General features: G+C 41.2%; 1 protein-coding gene across 4 annotated transcripts in view; it reads left to right on the top strand.

Annotated features, from left to right (window-relative positions):
* The window catches only part of Veph1 (ventricular zone expressed PH domain containing 1), a 192,238-nt gene that overhangs the window by 161,511 nt on the left and 8,683 nt on the right, over positions 1 to 22,044 (top strand). The window lies entirely within an intron of this gene.

Raw genomic sequence — 22,044 nt, forward strand, 5'->3', positions numbered from 1 at the left:
ACCAGACGGAGACGTAAGGGGCTCACAGAGAGGTACCAATTAAAATGGATTACCCCACGGAAAAAGTATGGAAAGAAGAAGCTGGCGGTGGGGGACACCAGCCTTTGTGAGGCACAGATTGTGGGCTGATTACACAGTCTGGATTAAGCCCATGCCGGAGTGAACACCTCAGCTTATAAAAAGTTAATTCAAGCAAATAAGAAATTGGGGAATTGCCTGCCTCCATTATAAAACTTTCTAATTAGAGCTTTACCACACATATGCAAAAAGACAGCGCATAAAAGAAACTTCGTTTGAGAGTGTGGTGAAATAAAGTACTTATCTCAGGTGACTCTGAGAGGGACCTCAGAGTGTTCACGCCCAGTGAGCTAAGTCCTTAATACAATAAATATTGAATCAAGCTGACTGAGGGCGGCCTCAGGAAAGGGGCTAAACATATACAAGACATTCCTTTAATATGTGCTTTCTCAAGTTCACTGCCACACGCTTGAAAAGAACGTTTTGCCCATCACCATCGTACTTAATTTTCTCACCCTGAAGCACAGACTGGGAATATGGAGCGAGAAACACTCTAACAAGGCCAAATACTTGAGAGCAGAACATATTGACTCAAAATGTTCAGCCCTAAAACCTTCTGTGGGTTTGGAATTTTTTTCCTCATTTCCTTGGGCTGCATGAAAGAGGATCTGAGCCAAAGAGGAGTCTTCTTTGAAGCTGTTATTTTCACCCTCAGGAATCCCAGGAGAGTTTCTATTTGTTGTTGATTTCATCTTCTTTTTATATAGGTGCATGAATTATATATTTAATCTAACTGAAAGGTCTAACATCATCCCGCAGCCAAATGTCTTCCTTGGGAGAAAGCATTTGCATTCTCGTGCTGAAATTCCAACTTGAAAGACGACTAAGACATACAAATGAATATCTGGGTTATGGGCATGAAGAGCTGGCCTGGTTGCAGCCTGTTCTCATGTATGTAGTGTGTGCCTTTTGCATGGGCTAAATGTCTTCTACAGGATACCTGGAGGCAGAAAGATGAAGAAGGCACAGTCCCTCTGCTTTAGAAGGGATTCACAGTCCAGTTAGGGCCAGAAGACTTCTATGAGAAAACCTTACACTCTTCTTCATACATTCTTTAGCATACAATAAATACTTATTGAATGAGTGAATGTGCCTATGATATTTAAAAATCACCAAGTCGCCAGACATAGTGGCACATGCCTTTAATCCCAGCACTCAAGAGGCAGAGGCAGGCAGATCTCTGTGAGTTCAAGGCCAGCCTGGCCTACAAGGGGAGTTCCAGAACAGGCACGGCTACACAGAGAAACCCTAACTCAAAACACAAAACAAAAAAAAATGGCCAAGTCAAATATTCCTTAATATTAAAATGTGACGGGGCTGGAGAGATAGCTCAGAAGTGAAGAACATTGGCTGCTCTTTCAGAGGTCTTGAGTTCAATTCTCTGCAACCACATGGTGGCTCACAACCATCTATAATGAAATCCAGTGCCCTCTTCCGGTGTGCAGGCAGACATGTAGGCAGAACATTGTGTGCATAATAAATAAATAAATCTTTTTTTAAAAAATGAAAATGTGATGCCTCAAGCCCATGATGATGTGTTAGCCATCTCAAATATGTATCACCATACCATCCTTAGGGCATTGTGAACCTGCTAAGAGAAGTCTGGTCCTGTTCCCTCCCTAAGAGAACTCATCACATAGAAACCAAATGGGCACCCTCACACCTGGCTGTATTCTGCCCAGCTGTGTCGTGTGCACAGCCTTGGACTCCACTTGTGCCTGCACTGGGTCAGATGGCCTGCCAGCTGTGGCAGGACGACTTGACAGAAGTAGCACCTGTCTCTCACAGGAAAGACTGGATAGCCTGATTGTCCCCAGCCCCAGGGACGACCAGTTGTTCTCATATAGTCTGTGTTTGGGTGTTTTTTTTTTTAAACTACTATCCAGTCTGTGTAACTGGGTAACAAACCATGATGCAATTACACAACAGGAAGTAAAGACAGAAATATAGACTGTTTCTTAGAATGTTCAGGCTACGGCTCTAGGAGCCCCTTCGAAGTCAGCAGTAATCAACCAGCTTGTATCATGGCCTCACATACATCCCCACCCAGGGAATAATCTCACCTCTGGCTTCTTTCACCTTCACACAGAGGCTCACTGCCGTTTGGTATCTAGTGATCAATACCATTGCATTGAAAACAACTAGAAAAAAACCCCTAAATGCTAGAGCAGCAGAGAGGCCCTGAGATCGTGATAATTTACTAATGTGTTGTTTCATGTTGTGCATGTGTTTTCTTCCTTTATTGCCATTATTGACTCCGTGTTCCAAAAAGAAGAAGAAAGCACAGATTTATTCCTTTCCTCTAAGGTTACACAGCTTTCCACTTGTGGAACCAGCATTTTCTTCACAACAAGCTAATTTCAGAATCTGAGATTTCAACCTCTTAGGGCCCGTCCAAATTAAAAACATGGAATTTTAGAGACTTCAATAAAAATTATTCCACAATGTTAAAGTGTGTTGTAAAGACCAAAGGGAAGTTTAATTGTTCCGATGTAATCTGCCTCTTTGATTTATTTCGAAAAAAGGGAACTTTGATATGGTAATAAGTGGGTGATCATTAACTGTAGCCAGTGATTATAACAGAAACTATTTCCAGGCCAATTGCTGATTCAGTTCCAATAGTTATTTTACAAAGGTACAAGGCAGATGATTTCAAAATCCTAGAAATAACTAGAAACCCCTGAGAGCTGTCTGGTGAGAGTCCACGTGAATGAGACAATAGAGGGTGAGCGAGATGATCCAGCCAGACATAGCCGACTTCTGGGAAACAAAGCACAGCCTTCTTATCAGCTGCCTGGGAGTCTTGGAACCCGCAGGGCCCCTGACAGTAAGGAAGTCAGAGGGCTGCCCTGGGGCTCTTCAGGACTTCTAGTCTGCCCCATTTTTCTTAAGGAGGAGAAGTAGGCCTTGACTTTCACTTTTGCTGCCTGAAGCACAAGGAGCGACTTGGTTCTTGTAACCTAAAAACAGGGAGACAGGAAGGCAGGACAGCTCAGAATTTTGGCTCATGTTGGCTCGCGTGCCCTCTGTTGAGTAATCTCCAACATAGTCACTGGCTGAGTCATTTGATATTTAGAGTCTGAATGTGGTTGTCTGTAGGAGGTCTCCACGGACTCTAAAAGAAAGTGCAAGAATTCTCTTTGAATAATGTTCTATCATTATGAGTCCTCTGTAGAACTGATTTTAAATATTTGCTGGATGAGAGTGTGCTGCCCTTTCTATCACACAAACAAAGGGAAGCGGGTTCTAAATAAAATCAGTGTGGAATGGCCTCCTCGGTGACAAGATTATCTCCAGACCCTAAAGACAATGGTGGCTATGGTGCGGCTCTCCTTCAGTACATACCATTCCTGTGGGCTAGATGCCTTTCTGTGCCAAATGCCAACACAAACTTGAGCTAAGTGACCCTAGAAAACCAACTCACAGGCCACAAATAGCTTGTGAGTCCACTGGCAGGAAAATTTTCCATATAATTTCAATGTCACTTCCATAGAACTTCAAACATAAAGAAAACATTCGCTTTGGACTTACGCAATGGCTAGGTGGTCTTATATACCATACATAAGCACGGGCTTATCTGATAAATATTGCTAGCGTCCCCAAAACAGCGCAAGATGGCTGTTCACAACTTCACAGCTCATATTTACACACCATGACTATTGCCTGTGTATTAATTACATAAAATTGAGCCCAGCTTGTTGTTCAGATACTCCGAATTATTAGTAATTATATAAACATGTACCCATCAACTCAGATGATTTATCGTCTTGAAATTCTTTTCCTTTTGTCCTTCTCATCTGCTGAATTCTGTCTAGTTCAATGCATAGTGCAGCAGCATCACCCCCACACACATACACACACACACACACACACACACACACACACACACACCCCTCTGTTCTAAGGCAAAATAGCTTTCCATCACTTTGTTCTTTCTGTCTTCTGCCTACATATCTGCATTGCATGAGACATGTTGACATCAGACAGTCAAGTGAGAGAGGAACTTGTCCACGTTGGGTTTCATGGTCAAAGTTGATGAGAGCAACTGACCAGGTCTCTTCCTCAAGAGGGCACCAGACCTCATGACAGATGGTTGTGAGCCACCATGAGGCTGCTGGGAATGGAACTCAGGACCTTTGGAAGAACAGGCACTGCTCTTAACAGCTGAGCCATCTCTCCAGCCCAAAGTGAGATAGGAACCATACATTCTTCTAGCCTAGCACACAGCCATGCTCAGGAATCACTGACAAGCAGATGGGAGATTAAACAACCTGTGAATCCTGCCAGTGGCAGCACAGCCAGGATAGAAAGTTGGCTTTGTTTTTGAATTACAAAGTTAAAAAGGCCCCAGCACTTGCAAGACTGAAGCAGGAGGATCATGGGCTGTAGGCTAGCCAGGACTACATAGTGAGACTCTGGCTCAGAAACAAAGTCTGATGTTTTATCGACTTTTAAATTAACTATTTTTGGTTCGTATACAAAATAACGGATCTCATCATGACATTTTCAAACATACACATCATTGTAACTTGTTTATGCTAACTCTTCTTACCTCCCATCACCCCTTCTGTGTGTATGTATGTGTGCGTGTGTGTTTGTGCACGTGTACTGTGTGCGTGTGCATGCATGTGTGTGTTTGCATGTAGGTCTGAGAAACCTAGATTCTATATGTGACAGAAGATAAGCAATATTTTGTCTGTTTTTCTCTCGTTCTTCCCTCTCCTTCATTTTACATCTCTTCTTCCCCTTCTAACTATATGTCACATGTATAATGCATATATCCAAATCCATGATAATGTAACAGGAGAGAAGTCATTAAATGTTTATTTTTCTAGGTCTGGCTTATTTGTCTTAACGTGACTCTTTTCAGTTCCACCCACTTTTTTGAAAACGAAATATCTTCCTTCTCCTTTATGTCTGAATAAAACTCTGCTGTGTGTAGACACCACATTTCTTCATCCCTTCATTGAGGCCATCCAGGCTGGTTCCACAGCTTGGCAGTTGGGAACAGTGCAGTACTGAGCATGGCTGTGTGATATCTCTGAAGTATGCTGACTTAGCTTCCCCAGAGTGGGGTAACCAGACCACATAGTTTTATTTGGGGATCTTCTTAATGGTCAACCTTCCCTTGAGGGTTCAGCCTTAGTACCACTTAGAGAAGATAAAATAAACCACTGCAACAACACCCCCGACTGAGCAAGACAGACGAATATACTTGAAATCAATGTGAGCCCACTCATGATCACAAGGCAGAAAATAGCAAAAATCATGCCAAATGTGCTGTAAGATAAAAGCTATGTAGGGGAAATGTAGAAATAGCACATTAATGAGATAAAAGAAAGTGAAAGAGGCAAAATTTAACAAGGGTAAAGGAAATGAAGGGGGAAGATAGTAAAAGGGAAGGATTTACCTAATGAGGAAAAATTTAATAAATATGATAATGCTATGATGTGATTCATTATTTGCATACTAACCTAAAATAATAATTTAAAACAATGAGAAAAATAGATAAGTATAGGAAAGGGAACAAAAACTAGAAGCATAAAGCTTAAAAAATAAGATAAAATAAAACTCTATCAAAAGTATAAGTAAAGAGAAAGATGGGGTGCACAAAGGGAAGGAAGAACTCACCCAATAGTTATGAAAAATAAACACAACTAAATAAGTAAAAGAGGACAAAACCTTTCTTTTTAAAAAAAAAAAAACAGGGGGGGATGGGGTATTATCATTTATAAAGGCAACACAGGTGACCTGAGGCCGGTCCCACCAGGGGTGGTGGGTCCCCTTGGCAGGTGGGAGACAATGGTGGGTGAGAGACAGATGTGCCATGTGGAGTTTGGGTTTATTTAATGGGTTATGGAGAGAAAAGGGAAGGGGGAAAGGGAAGAATGAGGAAGGAGAAAGAGAAAGAGAGGGAGGGAGTAGTTACCTCCTCAGAATAGGAACAGGAGAGAGAGAGCAGGCTGGAGAAGAAGCAGGAGATCCACTTGCCTGGGTGGAAGGGGGGTTAGGAGAGGGAAGGGTTTGTCTCTTAAAGGGACAGGGAGTCCAGGTGGTGGACCAGGCCAGCAGATCATAACATTCCCATCTTTTTCTTATAATAAAAAGGCGGGAAGTTAGGCACAACAGGTTAAAGGAATTGGGATGGCAGATTCTTAAGACTGCTTCTTGCTTATTTGTGGGCATCATCTTTGGGGGGGTCCTGAGAAAACTGGGTGCTGGTTACATTCTGGGGTAGCTGGGCTCTTTACTCCTGTCCAGGATTTGTGGTGTGGAACTGTCCGGTGTCTCTGGGACCTGGCAAGGTGTTGACAGAGCCAAGGACAAAGTTAAGCTTAAGAAGAAAAATAATTTCAGGACCAGGGAATTGAGAAGGGGTATATCTGACCAGTTTAAGGTGAATCCTTTCATTGGGCTCCCTGGAACTAACAAGAATTTTTTGAGTTTGTGAAAACGTAAGTTTTAGACACATATATTGTATAAATAGCAGCATATTTATGCCAGAAGGACTGTGTCAGATGCTTTTGCACAATGGAAAGTATCTTTAAGACTATGGAAGGCAGTGTGAGAGAGAGATTTGATAACTTGTCCTCAGACCTTTATAACTAGCTGGCACACACCTTAATAACTTGCATTTGTATATCTTTAAAAAACCTTTTATTTAGAACATGTTAAGAAATTATACTGAAATTTGTTTGGTGCTTTTGTCATTTTAAGCTGATAAAATCTCTCAGCTGTAAAACTGCATCAGAGATCTTTGAGAAGGATAAAATTTTACTTGAGGAGTGATTGATTAAAAAATGACAGAGAACTTACTCAGACTGTCTACCTAGAGCCTCTCCTCAGGGTCCTCCATGGTCGTTGAGGGTCGTATTTGCCTTTTGCTGTTTAGTGCAGGGCCTGCCAGGTTTTAGAAGATTCTGTGGGTTAGAAAATCTGCAGGAAGACAAGCCTACCTTGACCTGAACAATTAGGCTGTCAATTCTATTTGATTCTCTATGCACGTCTGGAGATCTTCAGTTTAGGTGAGCAACAGTTTTTCTCAGTGGTCAGCACTGGCAGTTGATGAAGCAGATTGCAGATGGACGTTGTTCTGTGCCCATGTGTCTTCTTCTTCTTTGGAGGAAATAGAGTGCTGCTGCCAGGAGCCAACCTGTCTCTGTTATAAAACGTCTTTTAATAATAAAACATTTAAATGCCATATTCCCCAGATCTCTGAGCAGTTGAGGGCTGTTTATTGGGCATAGATAAGTTATAACTACAGCATAGGATCTGCCTGAGGATCTGGGTCCAAGCTTGACTGTACTGGTTTTTAATAGGTAAGATTTATGCTTGTGGAAGACAAAGAAGAAAAAAACTGTTTGCAATAGAAGTTTAACAGTAAAATTGACAATAGCGGAGAACAGCTTAATATATTTTAGAGCAGGGTAGGATACAGTATTTTTGTAAGAGATTTAAGAGTACATACTAATTTAAAACACAAGATTTAATTGTTTTCTTAGTCTGGAATGAGATACAATGAACAATTAAAGCACTTAACAGTAAATATACACCCAGTTGAATTTAAGTTTTATACACAGAGTTAAAGGTAACTTATGTTTATACATAGTTAACTCAAATCACATGCATACACACACACACACACACACACATTAAACAGAAGTTGAGCAAAGTGGATGCTTTAGTGGGCCCTACTAAAAGCATGCCACTGCACAAAACACACATGTAATAGAGTCAGTAAGAGGAATTTAGAGACAAAAACATAAGTAAACCGTGAGACTAGGCAAAAAAAATACCTCGGTAAAGATGGTGAGACTTGGTCACCTGATCTTCCCTTAGTCAAGATAGTGGTGAGGTCACCTGATCTTAATCAAAATGGTGGCAGTCACATGTTGTATGGAGAAACATACAACAGAGCCGCGGAGGAAATTTTAAACAGATATAAATAACAAGAGAGACATAGAGGCCGTGTAGAACATATATTTAAAACAAATTACATCTGTGTGACCACACCATTCATACATTCTTTCACACATGAAGTAGACAGGAAAATTACTCAGCACCATGAGCTGCCATGTCTCTGAGCCACCGCGCCACCAGCCTCGGGCCCCATGTCGTTATAAATGATAACATGGAGTAGATCTCACTCGGTGGAGTGTTTGCCTAGCATGGGATGACCCTGGGTTTGATCACAGCACTACATTAAAATGAGTCATGGAGGCACATTCCTGTAATCCCGTCATTGAGGAAGTGGAAGCAGGAAGACCAAAAGTTCAAAGTCATCTTCCATTACCTGGTAGGTAGTTCAAGGCCAGGAAAACTATTACTGAAAGTATAGCACAATGGGAAGTAGGGGTGGGGGACACAAAGACAAGGCAGAGAAAGACGAAGGCGTTGGGACAGCATCTTTGTGGGTTTCTGTACTCCAAAACTGAAGTCTTCCGGGCACAATAGGGTCCATGGGACTTGCAGATTCATGTACTTCCTATGGTTTACCAGACTTCTGTTGAGCTTATTTCCCGTCTCGGCGTACCTACACCCTCTGCTGGCTGTGACTATCTTTGCAGTCTGTGGATGCAGGTCCTCAAAGCCGCCTGAGACTCCCCACTTCACACTTCCTGGGGTGACTAGTGCTTCATGGAGAGAAGCTTGAGAGAAGCATGCACAGCACTGAGAAATACGCAGGCAAACTTGCCTCTGTACTTTGTTTGACAAACAGCCCAATTAAAAAGGAGCCAATGGAAATGTTTGGGCCCATGGGACTAGAGTTCTCAAAAGAAGAAACACACTGGCTAGGACCAGTTTTGTTTTTTTTGTTTGTTTGTTTGTTTTTTAGTTTTACAAACTGATAGGTATATAAGCAAAAGATTGCTTACAACATGGAGCCTGGATGACTTAAAAGCAATTTGCATCACTAAAAGCCCCTTCGACCTGAGTGAGGGCTCATGAAGGCTGTATCTCAGAGCTCTCTCTGCTTGATTGTAGGCAGCTGGAGAGATTAGAGGACCTTCCCAGCAGTTCAGCTGGCTTTGGAGTGGGGGTCGGGAGGGTATCTCTACCCTTTGCATATAGGTTTAGTGTTTGCGTAGCCTTGGGGAAGGAGCCTTGTGAATCTTGTTAATTTTAGGAACTTCTTGTGATTTGTTAGTTGTTTCTTTCCTGAATGGCCGAACCTCCCCATCCTTCCTGAAGGTAACGTTTCAATTTGAAGATAATTATTACATAACCTCCAAAACTTGTATCTCAGAACAATTTCAGTATTAAAAAAAAAAAATTTTGGTCAATAGTAAGAAAGCACAAGTATTTATTTTAGAAGGAAAAAAATGTAGAAATTCAGTCGGGCAGTGGTGGCACACACCTTTAATCCCAGTACTCAGGAGGCAGAGACAGGCAGATCCCTGTGAGTTCGAGGCCAGCCTGGTCTACTGTGAGTTCCAGGACAGGCTCCAAAAGCCACAGAGAAACTTTGTCTCAAAAAAACGAAAGAAAAAAAATGTAGAAACTAATTTACATGTGCAGTATCACAGACACTATTTAAACCATTTTTCATAGACAAGTTCTTTTTAGCATGATTATAAACAGATTGTTTTATTTAACCGGATGTATGAGGGTTTTAAGTATGTATGTTCAAAACATATGTGCTTATATATACCTAAATATGTGTACACATATGCTTGTGTGTGTATAGCACATGATGGTGTATATGTTATAACTAATGCTTCTAACATAGACATATTAAATTCTGGCTTATTGTCCAAAAGTTTGAGGTCAAATGTTGAACTATAGAAGATGGAAATTGTTGGGATCTTTTTTAAAAATCATGTGAAAGCATTATGGGTAATGCTTGAAAGTAGAATACCATATGTGTTCAGAAAGGACAGTGGTTAGAACACACTCCACAGGTGGACGGACCCTTTCTATCATAAACTTTGCACAAGTATTTCATGTTCATATATCCCAACCCTGGGCCAGCTCTACCACATCCTGACAGTAGGAGAAAGTATTCAACATTTAAGACTATCTCCCAGCCTGTGGCCAAGCTGTTTCTGAATATTCAGGTCCACAACCCACCAGCTATCCCAAAAGAAGTTAAAAAACAGAAAGTAAAGCTCCCGTGGGGAGTCAATAAAGTCTGACACTGCCTCAGACTCTTGGCTTTAAATACTGGCACAGCGATTTGTCTTTGTTGATGTCTCTAGAATTCACACTCAGCCTCGGATCGTACATCCTTTCAATTCTACTTCTTCCTTTGCTCTGTGTATTTTTAAGACACTGCTGCTTCCCTGTCTGTCATTGCCAGGATAAAATTCTTTCCCTTGGTATCTGATCTGGTCCCATACCAGGAAGGAAGAGGCAGGAGCAGTCAAAGGTCAAATTAAAGCCACAGACATCTAGAAATAAGGGCTCTTAAACAGCGTTCACCTCACATCTAGTCTTAGATTCTTAAATATTTTGCATCTCGGGTGGGAAAATGTCCCATTATTACCCCCCCTTTTGGGAGCTCTTTGTCTCCACGTCCATTTGTGTTCTGCCTTTCTCGTCCTCGGCTATTGGGTTCCCCTTGCCCTTCTGTCTGAGGTCAGCTTTAACCTCAGTCTCCTGATAATTCCTATGTAAAACGCTAGCTTTGTAATTGAAATCCGCAACTGTTTTGTTCTTTCTTTTGTAACAGAAAATATGAGCTATAAAACATGAAAAGCAAGCTATAAAAACAAAACCCCAAAGGGCCTAGGGATGTATGAACGGTCTCATTGTCCCACTGGGCACAGCATTGCACAGGGGACTCCGCAGGACCAATATCTAAGCCTGTCAGCTACTAAACTGGATCTGCTTAGAATGGGGAGTGCTTGAGTGTATTTCATTGTCTGTGCCTCAAATGATGGCCATAGTAGAATTGGAAACATACATATTAAAAATTATCATTATTGGTAATTTGGGGAGTTTTGTTTGTTGTTTGTTTTTATTGGTTTTTCAAGGCAGGGTTTCTCTGTGTAACAGTCCTGGAAACTATCTGTGTTCTGGAACTCTCTCTGTAGACCAGGCTAATATCAAACCCAGAGACTGACCTGCAACTGCTGCCCAAGTGCTGGGATTAAAGGTGTACACCACCACTGACTGGCAATAATTTTACCTCTGATGATACCAGCTTGGTAAGCATTTATGGGCTTTACATTCTAAATGAGTTGCATCCCAGGGGACCACAGACATAGATAAAGAAAACAGCACCATAGTTGAACAGATGCTTTTATTTTAAGATTTTTCATACATATTTGAAAACAGTACCAAGATCAGAGTGGCCTGGTACACAAACGCAACTCCATGCCTATTTAGCCAGAACGATAATGTGGCAGCTGAGATGGTTTCAGCTCAAAGAGAAATTTAAATGAACCCAACTCTGCTAAACACCTAATAAAATTAAATATTAAATATTTTACTTTTGTCTTTAAGTTAGCCCCTTTATAAACTGTACTAAAATTGGATCCATAGTCTAAGAAAGTGGGGTTGCTTTGAATACAAAAAACTAGAAAACTGTCTAAAGAACTCATTGGTTACAACCAACCTAGCTGCACGTAAATTTTGCCTAGTAGGAGATTTCTCTTTTCAAATGTTATGCGACTACAGGAAACGCTTTAACTCACATGGATTTGATTGTTTAGCATCGTCTTTAGACAGCTGAGATAATGTTATCTCAGAAATCAGAAACCATATATGTGCTAAAGTCACCTGTTTTCTTTTTAAAAATTTGGCTTGAGATAAGAAAAAGAAATGTCAAATGAAAAATAGACCTGATGCATCTGAGAATTCTGATATTATGTCTTAAATAACAATTAATTATAAAAGTCCTTAGAATTTTAGTTCCTATCTAGACTTATCCCAGAGCATCAGTGGTAGCTTTCTAAATATTTGTCAGTTAATTTTTTTCTGTAAACTCATACGTATATTCCAGACAATTGCCATGAAAGGACTAGTCACCCAGAATTCTTCCCGAAGTCACCAAGATAGCATCATTTCTCTTGTTTACACCAATTGCAACAGAGACTTTAAAAACAAAAAAACCTCAAATGCAGACAACTGTCCTGGGAATCTTAGCCTTCTGATCTTCATCTCATAAGAGCAGAACTCAACAAACAAACAAAAAACCCACAACATAGTTATTCCAGCTTCAGACACTTGAGCTTCCTTCACGTCAAGTGGCATTGCAAAGTGACCAAGGGGAGTCCAAATGGCAGTCGCACCTCATATGCAGAGACAAAGAGTAAACCAAAATCAAAGCCCACCAGTGACAAAGCCAACTGTATAGATGGCGGCACCCAGACAAAATGGACTGCCTTGCCAAATAAAGGCCTGCCTACGCCGGGCCTTGTGGTTCACTCATGCCGAATCTGGCGACAGAAATGCAGGGCAGAATCAGAAATTCCCTATCAAACAAATGGGCGACTCATCAGCAAATGGCTCTGATGAGCCTTCAGCTTGATGAGAACATCAAACGTGCCCGGTGTCACTCCAGATTCTCCTTACAAGTTGCTCAAGAGCACAAAACAAAGTCTCGACCACAGGAGTTTATCCTAAAGCTTTCCAAATCATAATGCCAAACGACCCCCAGAAAGATCTTCTAAAGTAAGACCAGGCCAAAAACAAAAGCCTTTTCTGTTACCCATTCACCAATAAGTGTTCACAGGTGGCCAGCACCTACTGTGGGTGAAGAGGGGTTGGCAGAAAGTTCTGAGCAATTGAGCTTTCTCTCCCCTGTGGTTTAAATTTAAGGATTGGATGGCCACAAGTTTCTTCCTAGATAGCTGAGCCAAAATGATGACCAGATATACAGGTCCATGACGTGCCATCTTTGTTTCTGTATTCCCAAGCAAATTAGGAAACAGAAATCAGTAAAGGCAAATGGATTTATTTACAGTTTAGCCAACCCAAGGGGGGGGGGATCAAATTTCTTTCCACCAGGCCTGTGACAGCCTTACATTTTGTAAAATAAATAAATAAAGATAAAAGCCAAAGAATATGTAGATTTTGCTGTCCTACGGTTTGATCAGTTCTTTCCTGGGAGGATGTAAATCAGCCCCAAGTCAGCTTTCCTCCCTGCAGGTTATATCCACGCTCAGTTCTCAGCGGGAAGAGGCTGCTATAGTTCACAAATTACAGTTACAAGATGTTGCCAATGATATCTTATCATAAGATCTCATTAATGAGACCACGTGGGACCTACGTGGGATATTGTATGAAACTCTTTCTTGTTAAAAGTTTAATCCTAAGATTGAACAATTACCTCCATTCCTTTCTGCCTCCTGATCCTTTCCCATTGGTTCCTCTCAGTCATGATTCATCAAGCCCAAGCCAATCTCTATTATGGAGCTCTCAGAAGAGTACACAGCCAGCCATACATGCCCCTCAGAATGGTTAAAAAGGCCGTCTTCTAGATGCTGTTTGTTTCACCAGATGGGGGTGGTGGTTCAGTAAGTAAAGCACTTGTTTTGCAAGTGTGCGAATCTGAGTTCAGATCCCCAAAATGCACATGAAAAGCTAGACCAATCAATGACATGCATTTATTACCCCAACAATGCACGATGAGAGGTGGAGGTAGAAACAGACAAACAGGAGGCTCGCTGACCAGCTGGTCTCCCTGCTACAAAATGTTCTAGGTCAATGAGCCAAAGAGACCCTGTGATATGAAACCCAAGGTTGTCCTCTGACCTACATACACACATGCACGCATGTGTACCCACACACATATGTATTATGCACGAACACACACACACACAAAAATCTGTTTCGTTAATAACATAATAATTCAAATTCTAGAAACAATGATTTTCTTTAAGCACTTTCTCTGTAACTTTAATGAACAGAGCCACCAATGTGTCTCTGGTCATACTGTGATTCTCTTCATTCTGTAGGAAAATCATAACCATCTTCCTCCAGCTGTCTTTTGCTTGACTCTTTTTGCATGTCACTTGACAATTGTTCTCATCCACCGTGACAAAACTGAAAACTGCCCGAGTTCTTGAGCAACACAGAACACATAGACTTTTACTCTCCATAGCCTGGAGACCTCGTTAAAATGCCTGAGTCCCCCACTTCACCCCAAAAATCCGTGGATTTGGAACAGTGCTTTAGAAAGCACTAGAAGTAGATGATTCTGAAGTCGGTGGTCCCAGAGCAATGTAGGAAATATCATCAAAGGCTTTGGAAAGTGTAACTCTGACAACCTGGCAGGTTGATTCTCAGTGGCTGTCAGATATTTATCTATCTAAATTATCTAAAAACTGAGCTATGTCTTGGTTTATTATGAAACTACAGAGCAATGAGACCATGCAGTAATGTGGTAGTACCCTCGAAAGGCTACTCTCTCACTTTCCTATTTTGGTTCCCACAGCATATTGGAGGGACAGCTGATTATTTTGTGTTTGTATTTATTTATTTATTCACCCAAATAAGGAAATGTAGACTCTGAAGCACAAAAGAAACATGGCATTTGTTTATGGATACTTAGTGATTTCAAAAACCGCATTCAGTCTATGTGGCTCCTAAGACCCCACAGTTAATGCTTCCATCCCTCTGTGATTACTTTGGCTTTATTAGAACTGGCACGCACACTCTCAAAAAAGGCAAATTTGAGACTCTCAATCCATACAAAGACATTCCCTAAAGACAGCAGGGAAGCCACAGCTCCCATCAGCAGTCATCTCAAGGACAACTGTATCCTTTCTCTCAGCTCTTACTTTAAAACTTTTATTTTGAAACTCAGCATTTGGGAATTACAGATTTTCTCCCAGAATATGCCTTCTTTTAAAGTCATTTACCTATAAGAAATAAGAGAAGAATGTATGATAATTCAGATATCACAAACAAACTTAATGATGGCCTCAAATATGGGTTGTTTATATGCAGTGAGGTAGGGTTGTCCATGTGCAGTGATGTGTGGTTGTTCACATGCAATGAGGTATGGTTGTCCCTGTGCAGTGAGGTATGATGGTCCACATGCAGTGATGTATGGTTCTCCATATGCAGTGAGGTATGGTTGTCCCTGTGCAGTGAGGTGTGGTTGTCCACATGCAATGAGGTATGGTTGTCCACGTGCAGTGAGGTGTGGTTGTCCACATGCAGTGAGGTATGGTTGTCCATATGTAGTGAGGTGTGGTTGTCCATGTGCAGTGATGTGTGGTTGTCCACATGCAGTGAGGTATGGTTGTCCATGTGCAGTGAGGTATGGTTGTCCATGTGCAGTGAGGTGTGGTTGTCCATATGCAGTGAGGTATGGTTGTCCCTGTGCAGTGAGGTGTGGTTGTCCACATGCAATGAGGTATGGTTGTCCCTGTGCAGTGAGGTATGATGGTCCACATGCAGTGAGGTATGGTTGTCCCTGTGCAGTGAGGTGTGGTTGTCCAATGCAATGAGGTATGGTTGTCCATGTGCAGTGAGGTGTGGTTGTCCACATGCAATGAGGTATGGTTGTCCACGTGCAGTGAGGTGTGGTTGTCCACATGCAGTGACGTATGGTTGTCCATATGTAGTGAGGTGTGGTTGTCCATGTGCAGTGATGTGTGGTTGTCCACATGCAGTGAGGTATGGTTGTCCATGTGCAGTGAGGTGTGGTTGTCCAATGCAATGAGGTATGGTTGTCCACATGCAGTGAGGTGTGGTTGTCCACATGCAGTGAGGTATGGTTGTCCATATGCAGTGAGGTGTGGTTGTCCACATGCAGTAAGGTGTGGTTGTCCACATGCAGTGATGTGTGGCTGTCCACATGCAGTGAGGTATGGTTGTCCACGTGCAGTGAGGTGTGGTTGTCCACATGTAGTGAGGTGTGGTTGTCCATGTGCAGTGAGGTATGGTTGTCCATATGCAGTGTTATGATTGCCCACACGCAGTGAGGTGTTTCAAGATGAGAAAAGCCTGCAAAACAAGGAGCTTCTAAGTCTGAATGGAAGTCAGTGCCTGGGGATTAGCAACTATACAGACATTACTGTCTACTTATTCTTTCCAGTATATTACAAAGACATGGGTGCAGTCTAGAAGAAAAGTGAATATCCACAGATGTCATTGAAGATGCTCCCATTGAACCTCTGTGACTGATGTGGGATTCCCCTCTGTATACTGTGAATACCACTGATTAATAAAGAAACTGTTTTGGACCTATAGCAGGGCAGAACAGAGGTAGGTGGGGAAAACTAAACTGAATGCTGGGAGAAAGAAGGGTGGAGTCAGTGAGAAGCCATGTAGCCCTGCTGGAGACATACACCAGAACTTTGTCTGGTAAACCATAGCCACGTAGCAATACACAGATTAATAGAAATGGGTTAAATTAATATGTAAGAGATGGCCAATGAGAAGCTAGAGCTAATAGGCCAAGCAGTGATTTAATTAATACAGTTTTCTGTGTGGTTATTTTGAGTCTGAAAGACTGGAGCAAACAAGCAGACCTCCTACTACAGGTAACAACAGTCTTTGTGAATAAGTCAATCAGTTATTCAAAAAGTGCAGAGAGCCACTGGCCCCCTGTGTCAGAAAAGAAGAAGGAGAAGGAGAAGGAAGAGGAGGAGGAGGAGGAGGAGGAGGAGGAGGAGGAGGAGGAAGAGCAGGAAAGGTACAATGTACACTCCTTTCTTTTCAGACTGAATGACTTCTTGCACCTATCATGGCAACCTTGAAAGGATTTCCTGTCTCGCTTTGATTTGTCACTACTTTTAATAATTATACATAAGTTATTGGAATAAATTAAAGGCCATAGAAATGGCTCAACAGGTAATGGCACCAAGCCTGAGTATCTGAGTTCCATCTCTGAATTCTACATGATGGAAGGGAGAGAACTGACCACAAGTTGTCCTCTGATTTCCACTCGTGTGCTGTGTTTGTTATGTGAACATGTGATACACTCCCCTAACACACATAGAGAATAAATGTCTTTAAAGCTGTTTATGTTTCATTACTTTGTTAATAAATGGAGGGAGACACTCTTCTCCTGATGCCATTAAGATATGACATTTCTAAAGCGCATCTCTTCATCATGATTAAATGATGGAGGGGGTTGCATCATGTTCTGGATTGTGATGGTCCTGATGATAATTACTGAGGATCAGGTCTTGGTTAGCAAGGCCACTGTTAGCCCTCATGGCACATTTATATTTGTAGTGGATGTAATTAATGTAATCAGGATGTTTGGCCCAAGGAGTAAAATTCAGGCTGGATATCAGCCCCAACTCCCACCTTGACCAAGTCTTCTTTTTTTCTCCTTTTTATTTTTTATTGTTTTTGTTGAGTTATACATTTTTCTTCACTCTTCTCCCTTCCTCCCCTCTCCCCTTCCACCACACACACCTTTCTACACTTTCTAGAGAGTTCTTTCCCCCTTCTTCATCAAGGCCCAACTCCTCTATCATCTCTACTCAGCTAAAGCAGGATTTCCTTTTGGGTGCTGGAACACTTAGCTACCTACTCTGACATCACTCACTCACCTCTGTGTTGAGCCGTGTGGGTTTTTAAGTATTTACTTATCCTATACCATAGCTTCAGCTCCCTGGAAGATAGATTCTACAGCCCCTCAAACCAAACATGGTACCTCATACTGTCTGTGCTCGGAAGTACTTGTAGCATGGATGGATACGGATGGATATTCTTTCTTGCTTCATTCTCTCCTCTGGCTGGAGAGCTTCTTTCATTCTTATTCACCAACCTCATTAGAATAAAGTAGCACCATCAGTATCTTATCAAGTACTTTCAACTCTTGGAGCACAAAAGGAGCTAATGATAACAGTTAATGATAGCATATAAATATTTGAATTAACATTCCAAAAAATGTATAATTAATAAACAGGGCAATACATAGGATTATAAGTACACTAAAAATTTTAATTTATTACTCTGTCTCTTCAGCCTTTTGATATTTAAAGGAGAAGAACAGATCTGGGTTGTTAGAGAATGCCCTAATTAAATTGTGCTGCTTTGGGTAAAGTAATGTGTTCATTAGAAGGGAGAAATTCTTTGAATATCCTCTTGTATTGCAGACACTAGTTGTCCATCCTATTATTCTATGTTATAGTTTTAAATAAAATATGATAATCTTTAGGAAAAATTAGTTCAGCATTTTGGCTATAAAGACAAAGTATTGTCACGTTTTACTTGTTTATGAGGAAATTCTGCGGGTGAAAAAACTTATTAAAATATATTTGTCCCATAATTTATAGACTATACACATTAGAAACAAAAATGTCTCCAAGATAAGAGTTAGCAACTGGAAAAGAATTAAGTCTCTTCGCTATTTCCTCCCTCCTCTGCTCCCTCACTTTTTCTCCCTACTTCTTTCTCTTGATTACTAGGCTCTTACTAAATTCTCTGACACTGATTTTGATGCCTAAATTTGGTTTCTAACATTCAACTATTTTAATGTCCTTCTAACATTTCCTTCCTAAAATTCTCCTCATGGACTTCCTCTCTTTTTTATTAGACTCCAGTGAGACCTTGGGGTATCAGCAGATTTCTGAAACCCTTCACTCTTGGTTCCGGATAGAGCCATGGATTTATGTTGCCCCTCTCTTGGGTTTTGTGGGTATCTGATCTTGCTGGCTGATCTCTAATGGCTCCTCTCTTTCAGCAGTGTAAACAATGTAGTAAGCTTCCGACAAATAGGCCCTTCAAGTAAACCACTGGTTCTACCTTGAGGAGAAATACAGTGACAAATCCTGTGTCATAGCCACGCACTGAGATGACATCTGTTGTGGTCCAGCCTCAATGGGGTTTGCACACTCCAGGGAGATATTAATTAGCACTGGCGGTTTCTCACTCTTACATTGTGGCCAATGCTCCCAGTCAGATTCCTTGTTGGTAACCCACATCTCACAGAATGGTAGATTCATGGAAATAGTAGCATTAATCTCCTATCCTTTAAAACCAGATGCTTGATGCATATAAAACTTACGATAATCTTGGGTAGCATTGACTATGGATAGCCATCCTTGAGAGGGTATATTAGACACTGAATTCCATTTCTCATGCAGATAGAAATTCCTTATACTCCCACGGTGCCGTTTTCAATCACTCTCCCCTCCTCATTGGCTGAGCAGGACCTCAGTAGTCATAAGGAACAAGTAGACAAGAAGATTCATTAACCGCTACAGGAATATCCATATCTCCCCAACTCACTGCTAGGTTAACTGGAGGATTGGGGATAAACGCCCAGCAATGATGATCATCCCTTTTACCTGTACCAATACCACAGAAAGCATGGCAAGAAATAGGTTTGTAGCACTCAAAGGTTTATCACCTCTCCTCTGTCACACAAATTCTTCAGCTCTCCCCAGATGGGAGGGTCAGTTGTATGGTCCAAAGGTCTCCTGTGTCTCATCTTTCACAGAGGCGTCTCTGCAGCTGCAGCATTGGGGTGATGGCTCTTGCTCATGCTGAATTATTACCAGTTTTGACGGGATCCACAATCTTTTATCTCCTGTGGAAACATAGCAAAACTTCAGCCCTAACTTATCTCTTTCCCTGGTTTTACACAGGCTGACCTAATTCCCACAATCCAATGTCTTTAAGCAGCTGTCATCTTATTTCATTAGCATTTAAATTTTTTTAAATTTAAAGTTAGTAGCCGGGACTCAGGAGGCAGAGTTTAAGGCCAACCTGGTCTGCAAGAGCGAGTTCCAGGACAGGCTGTAAAGCTACAACAGAATGCTGTCTCGAAAAACAAACAACAACAACAAAAATTAGTAAAGCATTATGCAGTCTATCTTTAGGAGGTCCTCCTATCCCCTTCTGTTAACAAGCATCTCCTTTGAAGTGTGATTAGATCCTTTAACAATTGCTTGTCCTGTAGACTATACATGGTATATATGATGTTGTAACGTGCAAAAAAAAAAAAAAAGGTTTCCTTTTATTGGAAACATAAGCTGGGGCATTATCAGTTTTAATTTGTATCAGTATGCTCATTACTGCCATTGTTTCTAATAAATGTGTAATTATAGAATCTGCCCTTTTAGTACTTAAGGCAGATGCCCAGTGAAACCCAAAACATTTATCAATGGTATGATGAATATATTTTAATTTTCCAAATTCTGCTAAATGAAATTCATCCATTTGCCAAATTTCATTCCTTTGTGTACCTTTAGGATTAGTTCCTGCAGGTAAAGGAACTTGATTATACAAAGAACAAGCAGGACCGGTTTTTTTTTATTATTTCCTTAGCTTGTTGCCAAGTAATGGGAAATTTTTTCTTTAAGCCTTTACTATTAACATGGTGTTTCTTATGAAATTCTGAGACTTCCAATGATTCCCATAATAGCTGATCAATCTCCTCATTTCCTTTTGCTAAAAGTCCAGGCAACGCAGTATGGGATTGAATATGGGTAATAGAAAGTGAGCAATTCCTTTCTTGAATTTCCTGTTGTAATGAACAGCAAAGTCAATTCTGAATTATCAGGAATACGTTCAGCGGTTTCTAGATGCAATACAACCCTTCCTGCATACTGAGAATCAGTAATTATATTTAGAGATTCATTAAAGTCTAATAAAACTATCAGAATGGTATATAATTCAGAGATACCTCTGGGAAGCAAAAGATGGATTGGGGCTAGGTGCTAGCACTCTGGGGCCAGACCAGGTGTAGCCCAGTGGGAATTCTCCCACACCTGCCTCATAAAGCTTTCAGATGAATGAGGAATAGAGGCATTAAATAGGTAAGCACCAATAGCCATGTAGGAATGGTGGTGCCAGGCATAAAGGAAACTCTGGGGGCTCTGAGGACAGACACATGGAGGCCATTCTGTCTTGAGCTTGGGGAAAGTCTCAAAAGAAGCATTTTGAGTTGGAATAAAAAAAATGACCACGTGCTAGCTAGGGGTAATGGCTATCTCTGTTGTCAGCTTGACACACAGAGAAGAGGGAACTCTATTGAGAAACTGCTTCCATTCGATTGGCCTGTAGGCACAGCTATGGGATGTTTTCTTGCTTAATAATTGACTTGGGAGGGCCCAGCCCACCTTGGAGGGTGTAAACCCTAGGCAGGTGGACCTGGGCTCCGGAAGACAGGTAGCTGAGAAACTGGTAATCAGGCGCTTGGTTGAGTGCTTGCCCTGACTTCCTTCAATGATGGACTGTCACCCATGAGATAAAATAAACCCTTCCCTCCCCAGACTGTGTTCTGTCAGAGAGTTCATCACAACAGGAAAGCCACCTAAAACACTGGAGGGTGGCGGAGAGGAGAAAGCGAGGATGTGTGCCAGAAAACTAATCAGCTACGTAGAGCAGCCCCAGGGAAACCCCCTCCAGATCACAGAGTTGATTTCTTGCTGAAATGGCTTAAGCATACTTGGCTCACAGATAGTTGTAAGTAGTTTGTGTGACATGAAACCTGAATATTGTTTAACTTCCTAGATATGAGTGGGCAAAATGAACAATAGAAAATAAACTTATGACATTATTAGATACTGTAGGCTAAAATTTCAAATTTGGGCATTCTGGTCTAATCTACAGAACTGAAGACTATAAACAAAGCTGTCCAGAAGCATGGGAACTGGGTGTCAGGAGTTAAATACCACTAACTAGACTGTCTTATCATGACTTAATTCTTTTAAAACATCTCATTAAAGGGAGCTGAAGAAACAGCTCAATAGTTAAGAGCACTACTCATTGATCTGCCAAAGGACATATTTCCAATTTTAGGCAGTTTTGGTACCCTCCTCTGACCTCCATGGGCATTGTACTTATCTGCACAAACAAACACATATATAATTAAAAATGAAAATAAAATCTTATATTAAAAAAAACTCATTGAAGGCTTTCAACACTTTCTCGTTATTGTGTCCAAAATGATCTTTCTGGCCCAAAGCAGAAAAATGTAATTAAATTGACAAGTTATTGGCACTCATCTTTTTCAAAATTCTTTTATTATTTATTCATTTATTATTTCTGTATATGTATTTGGATGTGCCTGGGTGAGTTTATGTGTACTGTGTGTTTATAGGT

Source organism: Arvicola amphibius, chromosome 11 (assembly GCF_903992535.2).
Source record: "Arvicola amphibius chromosome 11, mArvAmp1.2, whole genome shotgun sequence".
Classification (NCBI taxonomy): domain Eukaryota; kingdom Metazoa; phylum Chordata; class Mammalia; order Rodentia; family Cricetidae; genus Arvicola; species Arvicola amphibius.